General features: G+C 36.2%; 1 pseudogene; it reads right to left on the bottom strand.

The window, feature by feature from the left end:
- Positions 1 to 2,259: 2,259 nt before the first annotated feature.
- The window catches only part of LOC110462554, a 41,103-nt pseudogene continuing 20,417 nt past the window's right edge, over positions 2,260 to 22,945 (bottom strand).

Raw genomic sequence — 22,945 nt, 5'->3', positions numbered from 1 at the left:
TCATCTCGATTACTAAAGCCTCGTTTTGAGCAGCCATGTCCAGGTTGCTAAAAAAAACGTTAACGTCCACCACGTGGTTAGTGAAAAATTCAAACTGTTGCCACTAAAAACGTGGTTTCAAAGCAATATATGCTCAAAATTCATCATTCTGATCTGACATAACAAGTCTGTAGCAGTGAAATGATGTCAGATGTTTTTGATTTTGTTGTATTAGAATACAAAAAAATCCCCCTAACCATTGTTTAAACTCTAAGCGACCTTTAACAAACCTGTATACTCGTCACCATTTTTGACGTTGCTTCAGTGGTCATGTTGTGCCAGTTAGACATGGACATATGTGAAAACGTTGAGGTGTGTAGATGTACATGTATTCCTGTACCTTCACTCTACTAAGCCGATTCGTCCAAGTGTTGTTAAATCTCCGGCAGGGTAGAATCTGTATTTTGTTGTCTTTAAAATATATCAAGGAAGTAAGTACTGAGCAGACAACGCTTCTCAGTTGTTTGTTTGTTTGAGTGGTTAAACGTCCGCTTCACTACCCAGAGGTTAATCTCCACAGATCGTACAGCGATGGCGTTATAGCAATTTTATATGCTGACGATGCTGTATTCTCCTTTCTGATACACGATAACAAGGAAATTAGTCCTGAGCAAACGATCGTACAGTGATGGCGTTATAGCAATTTCATATTCTCACGATGCTGTATTCTCCTTTCTGATACATGATAACAAGGAAATTAGTCCTGAGCAGACGTCACCTTTCAAAGATCGTACAGTGATGGTGTTATAGCAATTTAATATGCTGACGATGCTGTATTCTCCTTTCTGATACATGATATCATGGAAATTAGTCCTGAGCAGACGATCGTACAGTGATGGCGTTATAGCAATTTCATATTCTCACGATGCTGTATTCTCCTTTCTGATACATGATAACAAGGAAATTAGTCCTGAGCAGACGATCGTACAGTGATGGCGTTATATCAATGTAACATGCTGACGAAGCTGTATTCTCCTTTCTGATACACGATCATTTCCTTACTATATGTATCCTCTGTTAAGGTAACATTTAAAACAAACTCATTTGTTTTCTATTCCACTAATTGCATTCTTTGACACGTTGGTAATTTTCTGACATTGTTCTGCTGCTGATTTGTATCGAGAGTCCATCTTGGTATACTATCTGTCTTGTCTACCTGTTCAATGTTTTTGCCCCATGTATGATGTACTTGTTGTAATACGACTGTGAAGATGGTATGAAATCAAATTGAACTGTCTATTTGCCAGCATTTTCCCTTTTGATACGCCCGTCATATTTTGACGGGAGTATTATGGTATGGGGTCGCCCGTCCGTCCGTCCGTCCGGCGTAAACTTTTGTTTGTCCGGCAATCTCCTCCTACATTTTTCGACCGATCTCTTTGAAACTTGGTATAAAAATTATAATCATGATATGAAGTTGTGTCTCCCTTAAAAGAATTTTGATTCGACAATTTTTCCAAAAGTTATTGCCCTTTGTTTATTTCAGTATTTGATTTTTTTGTCCGGCAATCTCCTCCATCATTTTTTAACGGATCTCTTTGAAACTCGGTATACATTATAATCATGATATGAAGTTGTGTCTCCCTTAAAATAAATTTGATTCAACGATTTTTGCAAAAGTTATTGCCCTTTTCATTTCAGTATTTGATTTTTTGTCCGGAGATTTTCTCCTACATTTTTTATAGCATGTCAGCTAACCACTCTTAGAACGATGCAGATCTTATTTCAATGTAAGAAATTATATAACACTATATGGTATTCGACGGGCGTATATTGTTCCGCCCCGCGGTACTTTTGTTGAGACTATGGTATGTCATATAGTTGTGAAGGTGTCATTGAAATGACACAACAGAAACATTATATTAGGACAATTGTGACTTTCACGTAGCTGCACGACTGTAATGTTGGCTGGTAGATCCAAATTACGAATGTCAACACGGATTCCGTTCCAATACATTCGACATTTCATTTTGTGTCCTCGCTCACGTTGACACGCGCATTTTGATGCTTTGCCATCCATCTTTACAGTCCCGAAGTGAAAGTGGGAGGTTCTTTTAAGCGATTAACATCGTCAGACTTATAAAACTACCTGGAATGACTATCGATTCCATACACATTATTGATGCTTTTGTTGCATAAGAAACTTACGAATTATCACCATTTAAAATGATGCTTCATACCTGTAAACCAATTACCACACAGTCACAACTAACAAATCAATTGGTACACGTAATTGCATTTAATAGAAGTGTTCATGTACATATATACAATTCAAATGGTACAAGGGTCGTTCTCATTCAAGCGCTTTATAATGATACCCACCAGTAAGACCTCCGCAAGCGTACCCTGTGTCACGCCGGTTACCTGTCGGACATTACTCTAGTTCCATCTGCAGATAGATTTACCTTACAACAACCTTCACACTTACAAGCACTAAGGATGTTGTTTAACAAATAAATCTTTTAATTTCCCTTAGCCAGCTTATTATGTTGTATAACTCATTAACTATTTCGAAGCTCGTTTATCTTATTTAGCTGTGGCACAAAACAATCAGAAATCAGCCGACCTTCATAAACAAACGCTGAATGTCCGCCAGCATGACGATACTAGCTAGTTTAGCAATGTAAACAGACCTGGCGCTGCTAAATCTAATGTGTATCGTTTTATGGAATTTGGAAATGATATGTATCGACATGACAACATTTAAACTTAGATTGGTTCTTCGCCAGATAGCGTGAATTAACATAGTGCCCAATATCCCCATTTACATGGCTTGCTTCTCATCGTTATACGTGTTTCCGTCTCTGTACGATAAGGCCCTACCAATAAACCGCGGAATATATATGTTACACAATAAACAATGTCCAAAAAGATGAATTATATATTTACAACTTAAAGGCATTCAAAGCTTCAACAAAATCACACCCTTCTCACAAACGTCTCTCACCCCAAACACATGACACGTCACATATATCAAACATTTCTCTTAAGCAATTTGTCCTAAAATTGTCTCTGTATCGAAAAGTGACCTGCAGGTACACCAATTATTCCCGTAATTTGACAGGCGAGGTGAGGGCCTGACCTGTCAGTTCAGTGTGACCTATTGTCCTCCTCCGTTCCCCGCGTTGTAAGAAGTAGATGGAGTATTTCGTCGAGATTTTCGCTTACAAAATCACTGCACCTGCTTTTGTAGTCTATATTGTTGTTATACTCATTATTGCGTTATTATGTATTATTTTTATAATATCAAATTATACAGCTGTCTTCTGGAATCCTAGAAGTATCAGAGTTACTCCATAAGTGGCCTCACGGTAACCTGGTTTGTGTTACCTTACTTAGAATACGTCTACTCCATGTTTATATTCAGGGCTCATCCGGAATAAATGTCGTCATTTAAATTTCGAACTTACAGAAAAAAACTATTTATAGAATTTCTTTGAACTTTGTTGCCAAAAATGGAACAACGCAGCTAATCTCGAAGGGTGTAATTCTAAGATTATATTTTTGTTCTTGTTGCCGAGACCGAGAATGTTTACTCACTACTAGGATTATACGGAATGTTTCCTTGTGAGAGATTCGGAAACTAAGTCATTGGTTACAATATTACAAGGACCATGCCGAACGTAACGTTTTTTTTCTAATAATTCATTTGTTTCTAAGACTACTTTGTCTGTTTGTTTACTACCGTGATGAGCCCTGGAATGCTCGGATTATATTGCACAATAGAGCAGACGATTGTCTAGTAGTACATGTCCTCCGCCATGTCCCGGACACTGATGTCGGCAATGTGCCTTGTGGCGCCAAAACCACGTGAGCCAGCCTGACTTGCGCCCTTGTTGGAACCATACTGCAGTCCGATGATTCCTGCGCCTTCCTGGGAATAATCGTCCGCGCGGATGTCGGAAATGTGACGTACCCCGCCCATGGTCATGCCGCTCTGGCTCGCTCCCTTGTTACTTCCGGACTGCAGGCCGATGATCCCGTGTCCCTCCATCGAGCAGTCGTCAGTGTGAATGTCGGACACGTGACGGATACCGCCAATGCTCATGCCGGTCTGACTGGCGCCTTTGTTGCTGCCGGCCTGGAGACCTATGATGCCGTGACCTTCCATTGACGAATCCTCCACCCTGATGTCAGATACGTGACGGACAGAACCCATTGACATTCCTTTCTGACTTGCGCACTGGTTTGTTCCAGCCTGGAGACCCACAATTCCCTGACCCGCCTGAGACATGTCGTCAGCTCGGATGTCTGAAATATGGCGTACAGCTCCCAGAGACATTCCTTTCTGACTTGCGCACTTGTTGGTTCCGGCCTGTAGACCAATGACACCGTGACCTTCTTGTGACATATCATCGGCTCTGATGTCAGACACGTGACGGACTGCTCCCATCGCCATTCCCTTTTGACTTGCGAACTGGTTTGTACCCGCTTGACGACTGACGATTCCCTGGCCTGCTTGCAACATGTCATCGGCCCTGATATCTGCAATATGGCGGACGGCGCCGATTGACATTCCCTTTTGGCTTGCGCACTTGTTTGTTCCAGCTTGAAGACCAATGATTCCCTGTCCTGCTCGCATCTGATCTTTGGTGAAGTGGACGACGTGTTTCGTGGTGGGTTTAGCTCCGGTAGTTGGGCCGTTGAATTGGTGTCGTTGTGCCTGCATAGCAAATATAAAAAGTCAATAATATGATACTCGGATGACCGTTAAGAGGTCAGAAATAGAGTAATGTGTGGGAGAGTCGACTTCCTCTTTATTATTCTCACACAAAGTAACGTCTTACATTAAGGTTTATTGGTGGTTATTCCCCTTAAGACAGTGACAGCGGTGAGCATAATAACGGGTGTGATATAAATATTTCAATATGTTTTTTTATATATAATAAAATAATCTTGTTCTGGAGTTAAAACAACGTTATTTGTCCATTATCATATCTAAATGGGTCTTAACTCATCACAGTAGCGACATTAGCTATGCAAATGCAAGTAGATAGTATTATGTCAGGGTCGTCAACGTTAACTCAATGTAAAGCTGCTTTTTTGTTTTAGTTTATTATCTCCAATGAGATGTTTAAGCTGATATAATTACTTTTGTCATTGACACCGAACAGTGACAGGCAGCAGTCTGACCATTAACAAGGCCTCAACATCGCTCGGTCATTATCTTAATGTCAGTTTACAGTCATATTTAACATCATACCTCACCAATCATATACAAGAAGTATGTCATAATTGAATTACCACTAATCAATATTTCTAAAAAAAAAATAAAAAAAACATATCAATTATTAATTTCTGATATGATGTTGTATAGATATGTCGGGCTATATAAAGTAAGCCATGTAATTAAATTGTGAAACTTTGATATTTACGAAAACAAATAAATTTTCAAAACCTATTGTTCGATTGTGATTGGCCTAACTCGTATCACATCTAGCAATGCTACATAATAATTCCTGATTTATTTCGTGTTAGAGTGTTCTATAATTCCAGATGGATATATTTGACCCCTGTGCAATCTTATCAGAGGTAGATGATAATTAGATATACATGTATATATTGTTAGAGTGAGAGAAAGGACACACACACAACACAAACAAAACCAGAAGTGTCTTCAGGGATAACCACTGCTTCTGCAATTAGCATGCATATAATTATAGGAGAAAAAAGCCGTCAGTTTGCTTGAGCTACTGTCTCTGTCGTGTATACGAAACCGAAACGCGATCAACAAAGCGCTCGATTATTTTACGTATCCAACAAAGCGGAATACAGAACGAAACTCGACCGAACAAGACTCACCAGAAAGAACGGCACTTTTCATCTTCATCCAGACAAGAAACGCAACATGATCAGACTCACCAAAGAAAACGGACGCTTCCCGCCATCACCCAGAATAAACCTTACCAAAGATATGGAGGCTTCCAGCGATCACACAGAATAAAACTCACAAAAATAACGGATATTTCCTTCAGTCACCCAGAATAAAACAGATATGTCCCACAATCACACAGAATAAAAAATAACCGTTATCAAATTCATACCAAGATGGATGGAAATTCCCTAACACCGTACTTGTTTTTTCTAAAATTCATCACATTTACAATATATATTTCAGTAGGAAATTCACACTTTTAAAACTAAAAATGAGCTCGACAGGAATGCGTATTTATTTCACAACCTGAATACAGATTCGACCTTAGTTACCAGCAGGACTAAGATCTCGTCTGTGTCCTCCTACATTACAAATGTCGGTAATGTATTGTAAAACTCTCCAATACCTGTTTCTGATTCTCATACTCACCTGAACTCAATCCTGTTTTTAACTTTAGTGTCAGCATTTAATTATGTCATTTTGTATTTAATCAAACATTAGAGTCTACCAAAGCGTATTATGAAAAGAAGTTTGAACATTTTATGGAACCGATACCAGATCCGCCATTTAATTCAATAATTCATCATTAACAACATATATGGGGCGGACGAATACACATATTGTACGTCCCTCTGACTGCCTACAGTATTCGAGTTCTATTTGGCGAAATATCGCGATATTTGCTGACAGCCGCCTTTGCTTCACTCGGCACCTTGCTGTTTAGTGTGTTGTTTCAGCGAGTAGAGTCGAGACTCGGGTCAAACAGACGTTTTCTAAAGCTCACTAGAACGTTTTCAATTGCTGTTTGTGTCCAAAAAACAACTTAGCATTTTAAAAGTATAACTGTTTGACAAGCAACCAAGACAATGGTGTTAACGGCACAGGACAGGTAATGATAAACAAAATAAAAATAAACAATCAATAAGACGTAAACATAATGTATTTGTAAAAGCTGTGTAGACATCACGTTTGATATACAAATGAAATATAACCTCTGTAGGAATATCATATGAACGTTCATTCCTGATCAGGTCATATACGAAAAATAGTATAAATCTGAATTTTCGTATAAGAAATATCAGATGTAATACAAAAGACTTGAATGTTTTTTATTACAATAAATATAATCATTCAAAACAGTTAAATAACAACAAATGTCAATCGGCTGAGAAACTTCCTTTTGTTCTCCACGTTTGTACTGACGTCACCGGAAGAAGTGAATGCTAAGCAGGTCAAGTTTTCATTGAAAGTTCCGCAACACTCTTCCAAGAGCTTCAATGTACGACAAAAATGACAGTCGAGATAAACAAGACCAAGAGTAGGCCAGTGAACAGCAAACAGAGGTGTCCTTCATCAGCGGACGGAAGTAGAGCTAACAGGAGTTGGTAGATAAAGGATGCTGAGCTTCCATTGACACGTGGCTAGCGAACCTCTGCTGAGACAATAGACATTTACATGGAGAGATCTACTTAGTTTCCTGCCTTCTTCATGTCCTCCGCGAGATCTTCAACGTGAATATCCGAAACGTGTCGAATAGCTCCAATGGCCGTCATTCCTGCCTGACTAGCGCCGTCTCTGTATCCCATATCTCCACGAATCACAGCCGCGCCCTCTAGTGACAAATCATCGGCAGGGATGTCCCGGACGTGACGTATGGCGCCCATTGCAGTCATTCCTTTCTGACTTGCCCATTGGTTGGTACCGCACTGTAGACTTAGTGTCGCCTTGCCCTCCTCACTGGCGTCGTCGGCTCTGATGTCGGAGATGTGGCGCACAGCGCCCATGGCCGTCATACCCTTCTGACTGGCGTAATAGTTTGTGCCCGTCTGCTGATTCTGCATAGTCATAGATTCCTTATCGTATACGTCGCAACGAATATCGGCTACATGGCGCACTGCGCCCATTGAGGCCATTCCCTTCTGAGAAGCGAATTTATTGCTTCCCGCCTCGATGGGAATCATTCCACATCCTGACTTAAGTTGCTCGTATGTGAAATTGCGTTTTTCTGGAGGAGCATGGGCCACTGACCCCGCGGTCGGTCCGCTAAAGCCGTGTCGTTGTGCCTACGATAGAGAAGTATAAATCAAGCTAGACATTGATCATATTATTCTTTGGGTTTAAATTATGAAAGATTTCAAATCAATTTACTAAAGATGCGTTGTGATACGTTATTACTATAAATTCATACCAATCTGTACAAAATAGGATCTGTTTACATGTAATGGTGTAATTCCGACAGTTACAAATCAATCGTCTATGTAAATATTTTGATAAGATCAATTAAGTTAAAAATAGACATGTGATAGAAAATATATTTAAGAACAAATATGTTTGTACATACAAATTGAACAATAAAATGTATTAACTGTAGCAGGGATGTTATTTTAGGAAACACAGGAATGTATAGCGGCGCTCAAACGCACACAGCGTGTCTCACAGAACAGCAAAATAGACACATTCATGGATCATTATTCGTATCAAAATGAATATAAGCACACACAACAGGTTTACGACGTTATCGGCGGGCGAGTTTGATGAAGGACTATGTATTTTACTTTTAAACTTATTTTGATTGGATAATTTCGTGTTTAATAAACATGAATGTGCCTTCAGTGCGGTATACGCGAATTGATCAATCAATTAAATCGGCGAAATATCGGCAAACCGTGTTAATATTGTAACCTTAAACAGCAGCCGTAACAACACAAACAACGACATTCCACTGGAGCTTAGAGAGGGTAGTTTACCTTAAACATCGCTTACTAAGATAAATCTGTCCTAAATATACGTTTACTTAATAAGATCTGTCCAAAACATTCGCTTTCTTAATAAATTTGTCCAAAACATTGTCATACTTAATAAATCTGTGCTAAATGTACGCTTGCTTGATAACATCTGTCCGAAACATCGTCTATCTTATTCATATGTCCAAGACATCGCTTACTTAATAAATCTGTTCTCAATGCACGCTTACTAAATACAATCTGTCCAAAACATCATTTACTTAATTAAATCTGTCCAGGAGATTCGCTTAATTAATACATCTGTCCAAACCATCGTTTACTAAACTATTTCTTTCACAAAACAAGAGTCTATTTATTTAAATATGTCACAAAACATTGCTATCAATTATGTCCAGAGCACCGCTTCTTAATATAAATCTGACCAAAATATCGCTGTCTGTATTGAGAATAATGGTTTCTTACTTTCGATCTACTTCTTTTCTCATCGTTTACCAGAAGTTAACTGTTTACCTATCTTTTATTACCGGTTTGGGTCCCAACAACTTTTGTCTGTTGTTAAGAGGTTACCAGTATGATGTTACAGAAACAGACGGCGATTTAGGCCCTATGTAACTTTACCGTGTCGTTAAGACGTTAACATCTTTCACAGCAAACCACGCTTTATGCCCCATGAATTTTTCTGTGTAAATATTTTACAATATTATAAAAACAAGCGACGTTTCAGGCCCGATACGCCTTTTCTGAGTAAGATGTTATGATCTGATTAGCGGTTGATCTGGTGTCTTCGACAAAATAAATAACTTTGTACGTCTCGTCTCATTATCATGGAAGGTTCGATACGTTAGCCTTGTTTTACATTCCATTGCAGTCAAGGAAGAATCAATATGTTTTTGATATTGGGACCATAGTGTATATCACTTAAACACAATTCAAACGAATATCATAAAAACCAAATATTAAACAGCGGTTATTTTTGTCATCAAGAGAGGGAAAACGTTGGTATTTATTGCATAATCTCGAAAGACAGCTGGGATAACGAATTATTATTTTCCTTTTAGCCAAGACCTACAACAGATTATTAAAACTTAGAATAGTATTTCATGTAAACCAAAATGAATTAAAGGATAAAGCCCTCATAGAGAGGACATGAGATATGCTATTTAATTGACAGTAGGACACATCTGTAAGAATATGACGGTATCAACTTCGAGACATTATCTCTTTAGATAAGGCAGGTTGTGACTACAGGTAAAGCATATATTAATAGTTTTTTAATCCACAGGGTCGAATCAATTGTGACCAGAAAACGCCGTCAACAGGACAGGTTCGTGCGTTACTTATGACAATTGTAAAGTCAAAGTCGTTAAATTCAGAAATGGTCTGGTAATGAGATGACCATTATTGTCATACTGTAAATAGATATCATAGAGTTTGGTAGTGAGGTGACCATTATTGTCGTACAGTAACTATAGATATCATAGAGTTTGGTAGTGATGTGACCATTATTGTCATACTGTAACTATAGATATCATAGAGTTTGGTAGGGAGGTGACCTTTATTGTCGTACTGTAAATAGATATTATAGAGTCTGGTAGTGAGGTGACCATTATTGTCGTACTGTAACTATAGATATCATAGAGTTTGGTAGTGAGGTGACCATTATTGTCCTACTGTAAATAGATATCATAGAGTTTGGTAGTGATGTGACCATTATTGTCGTACTGTAACTATAGATATCATAGAGTTTGGTAGTGAGGTGACCTTTATTGTCGTACTGTAAATAGATATTATAGAGTTTGGTAGTGAGGTGACCATTATTGTCGTACTGTAAATAGATATCATAGGGTTTGGAACTGAGGTGACCATTATTGTCGTACTTCATGTTAACGTCACAATGACAATAAAGCTAAAAACTGGAGATGAGGAAAATTTGATATCCTTTACGTATCATTACTTCATTCGAAGTCAAAGCAAAATGGTAAAGAAACATGAGTTTTATATCTTTATATCAAAATGACCTGTTTGAGAAACTGCCGTTGTATTTAGGCTACTGGGTTGTCTATCGTCCATTAGTTGTAAGACACACATTGGTTACATTGTTAGAATGTGTGTTGTAGGGTGATTTATCAGGATCCGATACGTACTAGTATTGCCGTAGTAACGTCAGTGGACCAAAACGGGAAATTATATTTCAATTATAATATATATAGGCTTTTCTGACTGTTGATTACCGTTACTCGCACAGTATAAGGTAAGAAGTAGTTTAGAAAGTATAACACTTTTCCTAATTTACGGCACGTGTGGCGATATCCATTTTGAAATTATTTTCAAAGACTTATTTTTTTCAAAACTAATGCAAGTTTGGAAATGAAATTTTAACTGGACCTCCTTTTAAGCTTCAATATTGGACATATGTGTAAGTATCTGCTATTAGCAACAAAAACAAAGTGTTCTTTTTATGGTACACCTTGTTAAGAGCCTGCGTGACCCTGATAGCATTTTTTGTTCTATCAACTTATAATGACAAAAAAATGAATGACACCATTTTATCAAAAATTAAAAAATAAATTAATTGGGATTGATACCGTGGAATATAAAATAAATCATTATTTAACTGAAAAAGGTCCCGTTTTTGGTACACTGACGGTAATAATATTAGCAGACATACTGGTGTGGTTTGGGAGAGTTTATCTTTTAGAACTAAGGAAATGGTGTAGACCTTTCACAACCATAGCGTGGCATATTTGGAACGTGTGCAATGACTGGTATATACAAAAACAAAATAACGGTAAAAGTTATTATACAAAACTGTTTTAGGTATTGCTGAGAAGAATTTGCCTTTTTTTTTTATTACATTCAAGGTAATATTTAGCCCGAGTTTCCTCTAGCCCTAACTTAGACATTTTGACCAAAAGATGTCTTGTGTGTCAAAAGCTCTTAGTCTGGTGTCAGGGCCAGCGGGAACTCGGGCTAGGTAATAGTTTGTTTCACTTATATTTGTGTGTAACACAGCTTGCACACCTTGTCTAAATATGTCAGCCATGCTAGGTTCCCATATATCTTACCTTCACAGTGAACTCCACGTATCTTTCATACTGATCAGCTGGTTGAATTCCGATACAAGAGATCTCACATTCCGAGGACAACAGCGATAACATGACTGTGATGTGATCGTTTATTTTCATCTGGTTTCATACTTCAATTATCGATGTTATTGTATCGTTGTAAATGATGTCATTGATTGTAGATATTTTTAAACGACCATTCTGTACGATGTAACCAAGGTTCATTTTGTACACGTTTACCTTTATGTAACGCTGGTATGATGGCATGTGATTATAGGGACCCACTCTGAAACTATCTTTTATCTTACCCTACCTTCAAATTTGTGCACTATTTGCGATTGGTCAGTTGTTTCTAATTTTAAACTTCTTTTACGTTCATTATGAAACAAAAAAACCGAATCGCGGAATGTTGCAAGCATGCTCGCTGTGAGCTCTTATTCCTTTTTTGACACTTTTGTATTAATTCTCTGCATGAAAATGAATCGTGTTTCCCCTTTCTACATACCTCTCACAGGTAATCCAATAAACGTTGATGAATTTATATGAAACTATGCAGCTATATTATCGCCCTAATATAACTTATATATAGTTATATCAGATAGACGATTTACGAGGAGAACGGCGAGGTAAAACATGTCATCCTACACCCAACAATGCCAGGTATAGCATGATTTTATTTGGTTAATTATGTAACCAGGTATAGCATGATTTTTTTTGGTTGATTATGTAACCAGGTATAGCATGATTTTATTTCGTAAATTATGTGGACAGGTATAGCGAGACTCGTTCGCTTACACATCAACAATAAAACAGGACTCGTTCGAATGTACATTTATTGTATCTCACGGCATGATACACGTCACACAAATGATTATTTGATATCGAACTTGATAACTTACATCGGGGCTAGAAATCAACGGTACTCCGCCACGAATATATTGTAAAGCCTGATTTTGTCATCGCCATTTTTCTTTTTAAGTCTAATAAATCTTTCTGTAGTAATGTAGTATTGATATAGAATATTCTTTTCGTATTTTCAAAACCATATTAATAATGTCATCAGCGAAGAAAGAATGCAACAACATTGACTTTTCAGTTAATCAATTGAAATTAACTTAACATTTCTAGGTACCATGTTATTTTTCGGAGTACCAGAGTAGGAAGTTTAAGGTGTCCGTGTGGAGCACGTGACTTTTCCGTTAATTTCTAGCCCTGTCCCTTCCGTCTGTTACACCTAACCCGGAATGATCTGTATTGGCCTCGTATGGTAACAATATGACAAAGTACATGATATGGTAAATAAGCTGGCATGCGTTTTAGTGTCAGAGTTATCACTTTAAAAAATATATATATAATACTTCATTATACTAGCCATATTTAACTACTAACGCGAAAATGCCTAGAACGTTTATCATTAGCTACCCGTTTCATAAGGAGATTTTATGAAAAAATTCATCACATCTATCAATTTCCCGTTTTCATTATCACCACGGACAGTTAAATATTACACTGGATAGAACAAAAAGGCATTGCGCATGCGTAAATACAACATTAAATTGTCCTCACATATCAGATGCAAACGAAATCCATTTACATTAATAAACAGTTACGATGTATGTCAAATGTTCAACAATATCTCGAAATAATAAAGAACTTGTTGTATCTGTTCTTGTATGTAAGGACAAGTGACCAGCAGTCCATTCCATTATTGTTTTAGTTGTTCCTCCGCTAGATCAGTGACTGCAATATCCGAGATATGTCGGACGGCACCGAACGCTGTCATTCCCTTCTGACTTGCATGTCGGTTTGTCCCGCACTGTAGAGGCACTTCAGACGTAGCGCTCCGGTCAAGGTCATCCGCACGAATATCAGCAATATGTCGGACGGCTCCGAATCCCGTCATGCCTTTCTGCGATGCATGCTGGTTACTTCCGGACTGAAGAGATACCATCCCTTGACCTTCCTGTGACGCATCGTCGGCCCTGATATCAGCAATATGGCGGACAGCACCCATCTTCATTCCCTTCTGGGAGGCGAATTTGTTAGAACCACTCTGTAGACCAATGGTTCCGTGAGACGACTTCAGTTGTGCGTAGGTGAAATTCCTTTTAGCGGATGAGCAAGGTCGTGAGCCAGCCGAAGCACCATTAAAGCCATGTCTCTGTGCCTACAAGGAAATAAGCATCACCTGAAACGTGTATTCCTCAGATAGGGTGTAATTCTATGACCATTACAAAATAGGTAATCAATTACGATCTGTTATGGTTTATGCATGTATCTATCAGAAAGCAAACAGTGGCGAGGACTAAGTCTTTCCATACACAAACAAAGCTACCACTAGGCGACAAGATATTCAGGAAGATGTCATTGGCAGTACTACAAATACTTCTGGCTAGTAACATAAAACACTCCATCACATAGAAAACTCTTCACATCTACTTTACGAGATGAATTCGTAAATCTTTCAGAGAAACCAAGTTTCCGGGTTCATGCGCATGAACACATTCTAGACAAAGAAAAGTATACCCAGAAAATGTTTACGATGATGCAATGTAAAACGATCACGAGGTAATGTTTATTAGAGAATATGTAATAACAATTAGGTACCACATATAATAAGATACAGGAAACTCAATGAGTGTTCACAATAGAGTGATTAACATTGATGTGTGTCAATAGTTTTTGTTGATATTATGGCATTAGTGTTCGTCGGGACAGAGAATATACTCCGAAAAAAATATATCCTCCTACACAAGTACTGTATTACTTAACGGTACTAACTCCTACACAAGTACTGCATTACTTAACGTTACTTACTCCTACACCAGTACTATATTCCTTAACGGTACTAACTCCTACACAAGTACTATATTACTTAACCATACTAACTCCTACATAAGTACTATATTCCTTAACGGTACTAACTCCTACACAAGTACTATATTCCTTAACGGTACTAACCCCTACATAAGTACTATATTCCTTAACAGTACTAACTCAAACACAAGTATTATATTACTTAACGGTACTAACTCCTACATAAGTACTATATTCCTTAACAGTACTAACTCAAACACAAGTATTATATTCCTTAACGGTACTAACTCCTACACATGTACTATATGTATAAACGGTACTAACCCCTTCACAAGTACTTTATTCCTTAACGGTACTAACTCAAACACAAGTATTATATTCCTTAACGGTACTAACTCCTACACATGTACTATAATTATGTATAAACGGTACTAACTCCTACACATGTACTATATGTATAAACGGTACTAACCCCTACATAAGTACTATATTCCTTAGCGGTACTAACTCCTACACCAATACTATAATCATTAACGGCACTAACTCCTACACATGTACTATATGTATAAACGGTACGAACCCCTACATAAGTACTATATTCCTTAGCGGTACTAACTCCAACACCAATACTATAATCATTAAAGGTTCTAACTCCTACTCATGTACTATATGTATAAACCATACTAACTCCTACACAAGTACTATTTACCTTAAAGGTACTAACTCCTACACAAGTACTATATTGCGTAAGGGTACTAATGTCTACACAAGTACTATATTCCTTAACGGTACTAATTCCTACACAGGTACTATATCCCTAAACAGTACTAACTCCTACACAAGTACTATATCCCTAAACAGTAAGTACTATATTACTTAACCATACTAACTCCTACATAAGGACTATATTCCTTAACGGTACTAACTCCTACACATGTACTATATGTATAAACCATACTAACTCCTACACAAGTACTATATTCCTGAAAGGTACTTACTCCTACACAAGTACTATATTCCTTAATGGTACTAACTCCTACACAAGTACTATATTCCTTAAAGGAACTAACTCCTACACAAGTACTATATTCCTTAACGGAACTAACTCCTACACAAGTACTATTTTCCTTAAAGGTACTAACTCCTACACAAGTATTATATCCCTAAACAGTACTAACTCCTACACAAGTACGATATTCCTTAAAGGTACTAACTCCTACACAAGTGCTATATTCCTTAACGGTACTAACTCCTACACATGTACTATATGTATAAACCATACTAACTCCTACACAAGTACTATATTCCTGAAAGGTACTTACTCCTACACAAGTACTATATTCCTTAACGGAACTAACTCCTACACAAGTACTATTTTCCTTAAAGGTACTAACTCCTACACAAGTACGATATTCCTTAAAGGTACTAACTCCTACACAAGTGCTATATTCCTTAACGGTACTAACTCCTACACAAGTATTATATCCCTAAACAGTACTAACTCCTACACAAGTACTATATCCCTAAACAGTACTAACTCCTACACAAGTACTATATTCCTTAAAGGTACTAACCCCTACACAAGTACTATATTCCTTAAAGGTACTAACTCCTACTATATGTATAAACCATACTAACTCCTACACAAGTACTATATTCCTTGACGGTACTAACTCCTACACATGTACTATATGTATAAACCATACTAACTCCTACACAAGTACTATATTCCTTGACGGTACTAACTCCTACACATGTACTATATGTATAAACCATACTAACTCCTACACAAGTACTATATTCCTGAAAGGTACTTACTCCTACACAAGTACTATATTCCTTAACGGAACTAACTCCTACACAAGTACTATATTCCTTAAAGGTACTAACCCCTACACAAGTACTATATTCCTTAAAGGTACTAACCCCTACACAAGTACTATATTCCTTAAAGGTACTAACTCATACACAAGTATTATATCCCTAAACAGTACTAACTCCTACACAAGTACTATATTCATTAACGGTACTAACTCCTACACATGTACTATATGTATAAACCATACTAACTCCTACACAAGTACTATATTCCTGAAAGGTACTTACTCCTACACAAGTACTATATTCCTTAACGGTACTACCTCCTACACAAGTACTATATTCCTGAAAGGTACTTACTCCTACACAAGTACTATATTCCTTAACGGTACTTACTCCTACACAAGTACTATATTCCTTAACGGAACTAACTCCTACACAAGTACTATTTTCCTTAAAGGTACTAACTCCTACACAAGTATTATATCCCTAAACAGTACTAACTCCTACACAAGTACTATATTCATTAACGGTACTAACTCCTACACAAGTACTATACCCCTACACGGTACTAACTCCTACACAAGTACTATATTCCTTAACGGTACTAACTCCTACACAAGTACTATTTTCCTTAAAGGTACTAACTCCTACACAAGTACTATATTCCTGAAAGGTACTTACTCCTACACAAGTACTATATTCCTTAAAGGTACTAACTCCTACACACGTACTATGTTACTTAATCGTACTTACTCCTACATAAGTACTATATTCCTTAACGGTACTAACTCCTACACAAGAACTATATGTATAGACGATACTTACTCCTACACAAATACTATTTTCCTCGAAGGTACTAACTCCTACACAAGTACTATATGTATAAACGGTACTAACTCCTACACAAGTACTATATGTATAAACGGTACTAACTCCTACACAAGTACTATATGTATAAACGATACTTACTCCTACACAAATACTATTTTCCTCAAAGGTACTAACTCCTACACAAGTACTATATTCCTTAAAGGTACTAACTCCTACACAAGTACTATATTCGTTAACGGTACTAACTCCTACACAAGTACTATATGTATAAACGGTACTTACTCCTACACAAGTACTATATTCCTTAATGGTACTAACTCCTACACAAGTACTATATTCCTTAACGGTACTAATGTCTACACAAGTACTATATTCCTTAGCGGTACTAACTCCTACACCAATACTATAATCATTAACGGTACTAACTCCTACACATGTACTTTATGTATAAATGGTACTAACTCCTACACAAGTACTATATTCCTTAACGGTACCAATGTCTACACAAGTACTATATTCCTTAACGGTACTAACTCCTACGCAAGTACTATATTCCTTAACGGTACCAATGTCTACACAAGTACTATATTCCTTAAAGGTACTAACTCCTACACAAGTACTATATTCATGTCTACACAAGTACTATATTCCTTAACGGTACTAACTCCTACACAAGTATTATATCCCTAAACGGTACTTACTCCTACACAAGTATTATATCCCTATACGGTACTAACTCCTACACAAGTACTATATTCCTTAAAGGTACTAACTCCTACACAAGTACTATATTCCTTAACGTTACTAAGTCCTACACACGTACTATGTTACTTAATCGTACTTACTCCTACACAAGTACTATATTCCCATCGGTACTTACTCCTACACAAGTACTATATTCCTTAACGGTACTAACTCCTCCACAAGTACTATATTCCTTAACGGTACTTACTCCTACACAAGTACTATATTCCTTAAAGGGACTAACTCCTACACAAGTACTATATTCCTTAACGGTACTTCCTCCTACACAAGTACTATATTCCTTAACGGTACTAACTCCTGCACAAGTACTATATTCCTTAACGGTACTAACTCCTGCACAAGTACTATATTCCTTAACGGTACTAACTCCTGCACAAGTACTATATTCCTTAACGGTACTAACTCCTGCACAAGTACTATATTCCTTAACGGTACTAACTCCTACATAAGTACTATAATAGTTAACGGTACTAACTCCTACATAAGTACTATATTAGTTAACGGTACTAACTCCTACACAAGTACTTTATCCCTAAACGGTATTTACTCCTACATAAGTACTATGTTACTTAATCGTACTAACTCCTACACAAGTACTATATTCCTTAACGGTACTTACTTCTACACAAGTACTATGTTACTTAATCGTACTAACTCCTACATAAGTACTATATTTCTAACAGGAACTATTTAATCGTAGGTACTAACTCCTGACAGGTACTTTACTCATTCCCGAGTAATTTACTGATAGTCAAGTACAATACTCATCGCAGGAATTATCCTTCTATACATTTTTTTAAAAAATAATACTCATAAAAATATAATTTACTCATATATTTGAACTATACTTTTAGGCTAGAACCTACCCCAAGATAAATATCCTTATCATATACAGGATTTAATTCCTTAGACAAGCACTGTACTATACTCAATGGAGATATATTAGCGAGGTCTCGATGTTACGAGGGTTTTCCATTGCCATACCAACCCGGGGTCCGACTATATGTCTAATGTAGCTTTGATCTTTAATTGTGGAAACCACGAATAACTTAAAGTTGTACAATCCTATACTACATAATGTCCCTCGAAGGATAATGGTATATATATATATAACAGTATACAGTACGTTCACTCAATATTCGTTATTCTCGCGAATTGGACTTATCATCTCATCGCCTGCCTATGAAACGTGACAAGTTTCCATGATGTTGACAACAATAGAAGTGGAAAGAGCAATGCAAAATTTCTGCAAACGAGCCACAATTATGTCACAACATCAACAGTAGATGTGGGCGGAGTTAACCAAGGCTATGCAATTTTCAGGCTGTTACATTTATTGAACCGAACGCAAGATATTTAGATTTGCAAATGAAATTTGTGTCCCCGATCTGAATAATGCGTTTACAGAGTTTTTCTTACTAAATTTTCGCAAATGTAAAGGATCATGTTGCGCAGTTAATTGCGAATACAACAAACGCGAAAGTGATTTCACAAATATTTGGTCCATACTCAGAAGTAGGACGTTTCTCTATGAAATATCATTTTGTCTGCCTTTTTGGGTTTTTGAAATCAGCAATATTTATAGATACTGTGATTTCATGACGTTTGAGATTAAATATATATACAAGTAATCCTTTGCTCACTAGTAGTAAACCGTTAATTGCTTTTCATTTATCCATCAAATGATCGCAATATTGATATAAAAACATACATGTATATCATTGTAACAAATAGTTCTCATTTTTTTTATTATCATATGTATAAGTTTATAATTTATTGTTGGAATATTGTTTTATACATTATATCAATTTCTTTTGCATCATAAAGACGCATCATTATGAAGATACATGTCAGTAAATTGACGTAACAGAAATACACTGTAATATAGAAAATAAGGTCAATTATATACGCATCATATAAAAGTGTACTCTAAAACTATTTGCATGTCATTTGCATATTGTGTCGTACACCACTGAAAGCTACGTTGACTAGCATAATGTCACGTGTTAAGATATTGTATTGCTATCGTTCGTGCGCATGCGTCTATCAGAATCAATACGACGTTTGATTTGAACATCATATGTATAGTGGATGTTTTGGAATATTTACCTTCATTTCTATATTTCTTCTACACAATACATGTATATTAGTTCAGTTAATATTTGTCCTTTTATGATTAAATCATAATCAATAATAATTTACTAATGCTTTGTCTTCGGATACTATTTTTAGATTCGGTAGATTATAAGAAACAATAGTATAGAAGAGAAGAGAATGAAAGAGGTGTGATTGTGTAGAACGATTCAAAATGCGAGTACTAGTTATAACTCATTATTTATATCATTGTTAATATATTTTTATCAGTTCCAAAACAAATTGAATAGACAAGGTTTCATCTTTATCTGTGTCGAGACTTATTAAATTACAAATATGAATCTTAATCTGTGTCGACACTTACTCATTTACAAATATGAATCTTTAACTGTGTATACACTTACTCAATTACAAATATGAATCTTTATCTATGTCGACACTTACTCAATTACAAAAATGAATCTTTATCTGTGTATACACTTACTCAATTACAATAGTTAATCTTTATCTGTGTCGACACTTACTCAATTACAAATATGAATCTTTATCTATGTCGACACTTACTCAATTACAAAAATGAATCTTTATCTGTGTATACACTTACTCAATTACAAATATTAATCTTTATCTGTGTATACACTTACTCAATTACAAATATGAATCTTTATCTGTGTATACACTTACTCAATTACAAATATTAATCTTTATCTGTGTATACACTTACTCAATTACAATAGTTAATCTTTATCTGTGTCGACACTTACTCAGTTACAAAAATGAATCTTTATCTGTGTCGACACTTTCTCAATTACAAAAATGAATCTTTATCTGTGTATACTCTTACTCAATTACAAATATTAATCTTTATCTGTGTATACACTTACTCATTTACAAGAATGAATCTTTATCTGTGTCGACACTTACTCAGTTACAAAAATGAATCTTTATCTGTGTCGCCACTTACTCAATTACAAAAATGAATCTTTATCTGTGTATACACTTACTCATTTACAAAAATGAATCTTTATCTGTGTCGACACTTACTCAATTACAAAAACGGATCTTTATCTGTGTATACACTTACTCATTTACAAAAATGAATCTTTATCTGTGTATACACTTACTCAATTACAATAAAAAAATCGATTCTTTATCTGTGTCTTCACTAACTCAATTACAAATATTAAAAAGTTTTAAATATAGATCTATTATTGTAAAACAATCCATTTTCTGCATATCTACGACTTACAACATTTACCTTTGTTGTTCAAAGTACCCGGATGTTAGTATACGTTATGTAGATACATAGGCGATAAGTAGTAGTAATGAAGTGATGCGACCAGCCGGCTCACGACACCGTCAGACATATACACGTTAAAACATGTCACATTTTTATATAGATAATAGATTTTAAAAATGTGTTAAAAATATACCCTTCATTGGCGACCTACTTCATTAAATTTTAATTCAACATTATGTAAAACTGCATGGCAGTAAATAAACTAAAGATAAAACGTTAAACAAATATATACAGAAATAATTTTAAACACTTTTTCTTATGTGAAAAATTTGGATAAAAGTTAATACGGTTGCACAATATTTGGTATAATACAAGTACAAATTTTGAATGGACACCTTCAATATTTACCCCATACCTGATGTTCTAGTTCGTATCCTCCCCGGTATATCTTCACACGCCGAAAACTCACGCGTTGTCTGAATCACAAACCATTATTTGGTGTGACCTGTATGATTGGGTAAAATTAGTAAAACTAGTGACCTACATATTTGTTGTTTGTAAAATATATTTAATTACTCGGGCATGTATACATCATTCGTATGTTGTCTGGGGATGAGCTGCCTCAGCTACAACTCATATTACTTTTTTTTTTCTTTTTTTTCTCATATTCCTTATTTCTTAAAATAAATAATTTTTCATTTTTTGCTCATTTTTTTCACACTCGTGACCTACATATTTCTGTAAGATTGTGAATACATCGAATAGCAATATTTAACATGTATACTCATAATGACATTTCATCATGTTTTGGATTTGTCTGTCGGACAAACCTGCATTTTTGATGCAATGACTGTAACAAGGAATCTAAAATGTGAAATTTATCTGTAATGAGGAATTTCTAAATAGAACAGAAGACAATATCGACACGTTATCACCCGGCACAAGTTTATAAGACAGACGTATGTTAGCAGTATCAACGCTTTCCATAGACTCAGCTCAATAGTGGTAGTCCGAGTAACGCACCAGCAGATGTTTCAATCTTCGGAAGTGTTCGACATCTGTCAGCTTCCGCATGAATAACGACTGTTTCGCTTAGATATTTGTGAGGACTTGTTTTCTTCGATTATTTATTTATCAGCACTTGGTTTTAAACATACAGAAAAACACCGAACAACCATTGAAACATGTACATTTTCTTTATTCACAAACACAGCCACGTTGACACGTTAATAAATAATAATAGAATATATGTAAAAATGTAAAAAAGTAATTGAGATTTCATAAGATCTTGTACGGATTTGAATGAACCAATTTTACATATTTTACAAAATTATCCTCATTCGTTCTCATCTTTGTTGAACTGCACCATCTAACACTATTTATTTAAATGAAAGAATTTTCACATCTCTGATACACAGTGAGTAATCTTCCCCTTGCTCCGCCAGAGGTCTCTGTCTCTGACGCGTCACTGACAATGTCTGTAGCAGAGCCAAAGGGGGAAATAGCAGATGCACTTGCAATTAAATGGAACAGGGTCCTACAGATACTTTGGCGTTACAACAATCCAGGAGGGGAGGACAGGCATTTATATCATCCAGATCCAGAAAGAGACAAGATGATCCAGACGATTGATGTACAGAGGGAAGTCTCTGAA

This window comes from Mizuhopecten yessoensis, unplaced genomic scaffold (assembly GCF_002113885.1).
Source record: "Mizuhopecten yessoensis strain PY_sf001 unplaced genomic scaffold, ASM211388v2 scaffold10803, whole genome shotgun sequence".
NCBI classification, from domain to species: domain Eukaryota; kingdom Metazoa; phylum Mollusca; class Bivalvia; order Pectinida; family Pectinidae; genus Mizuhopecten; species Mizuhopecten yessoensis.
This window is presented reverse-complemented; position numbering and strand designations above follow the sequence as displayed.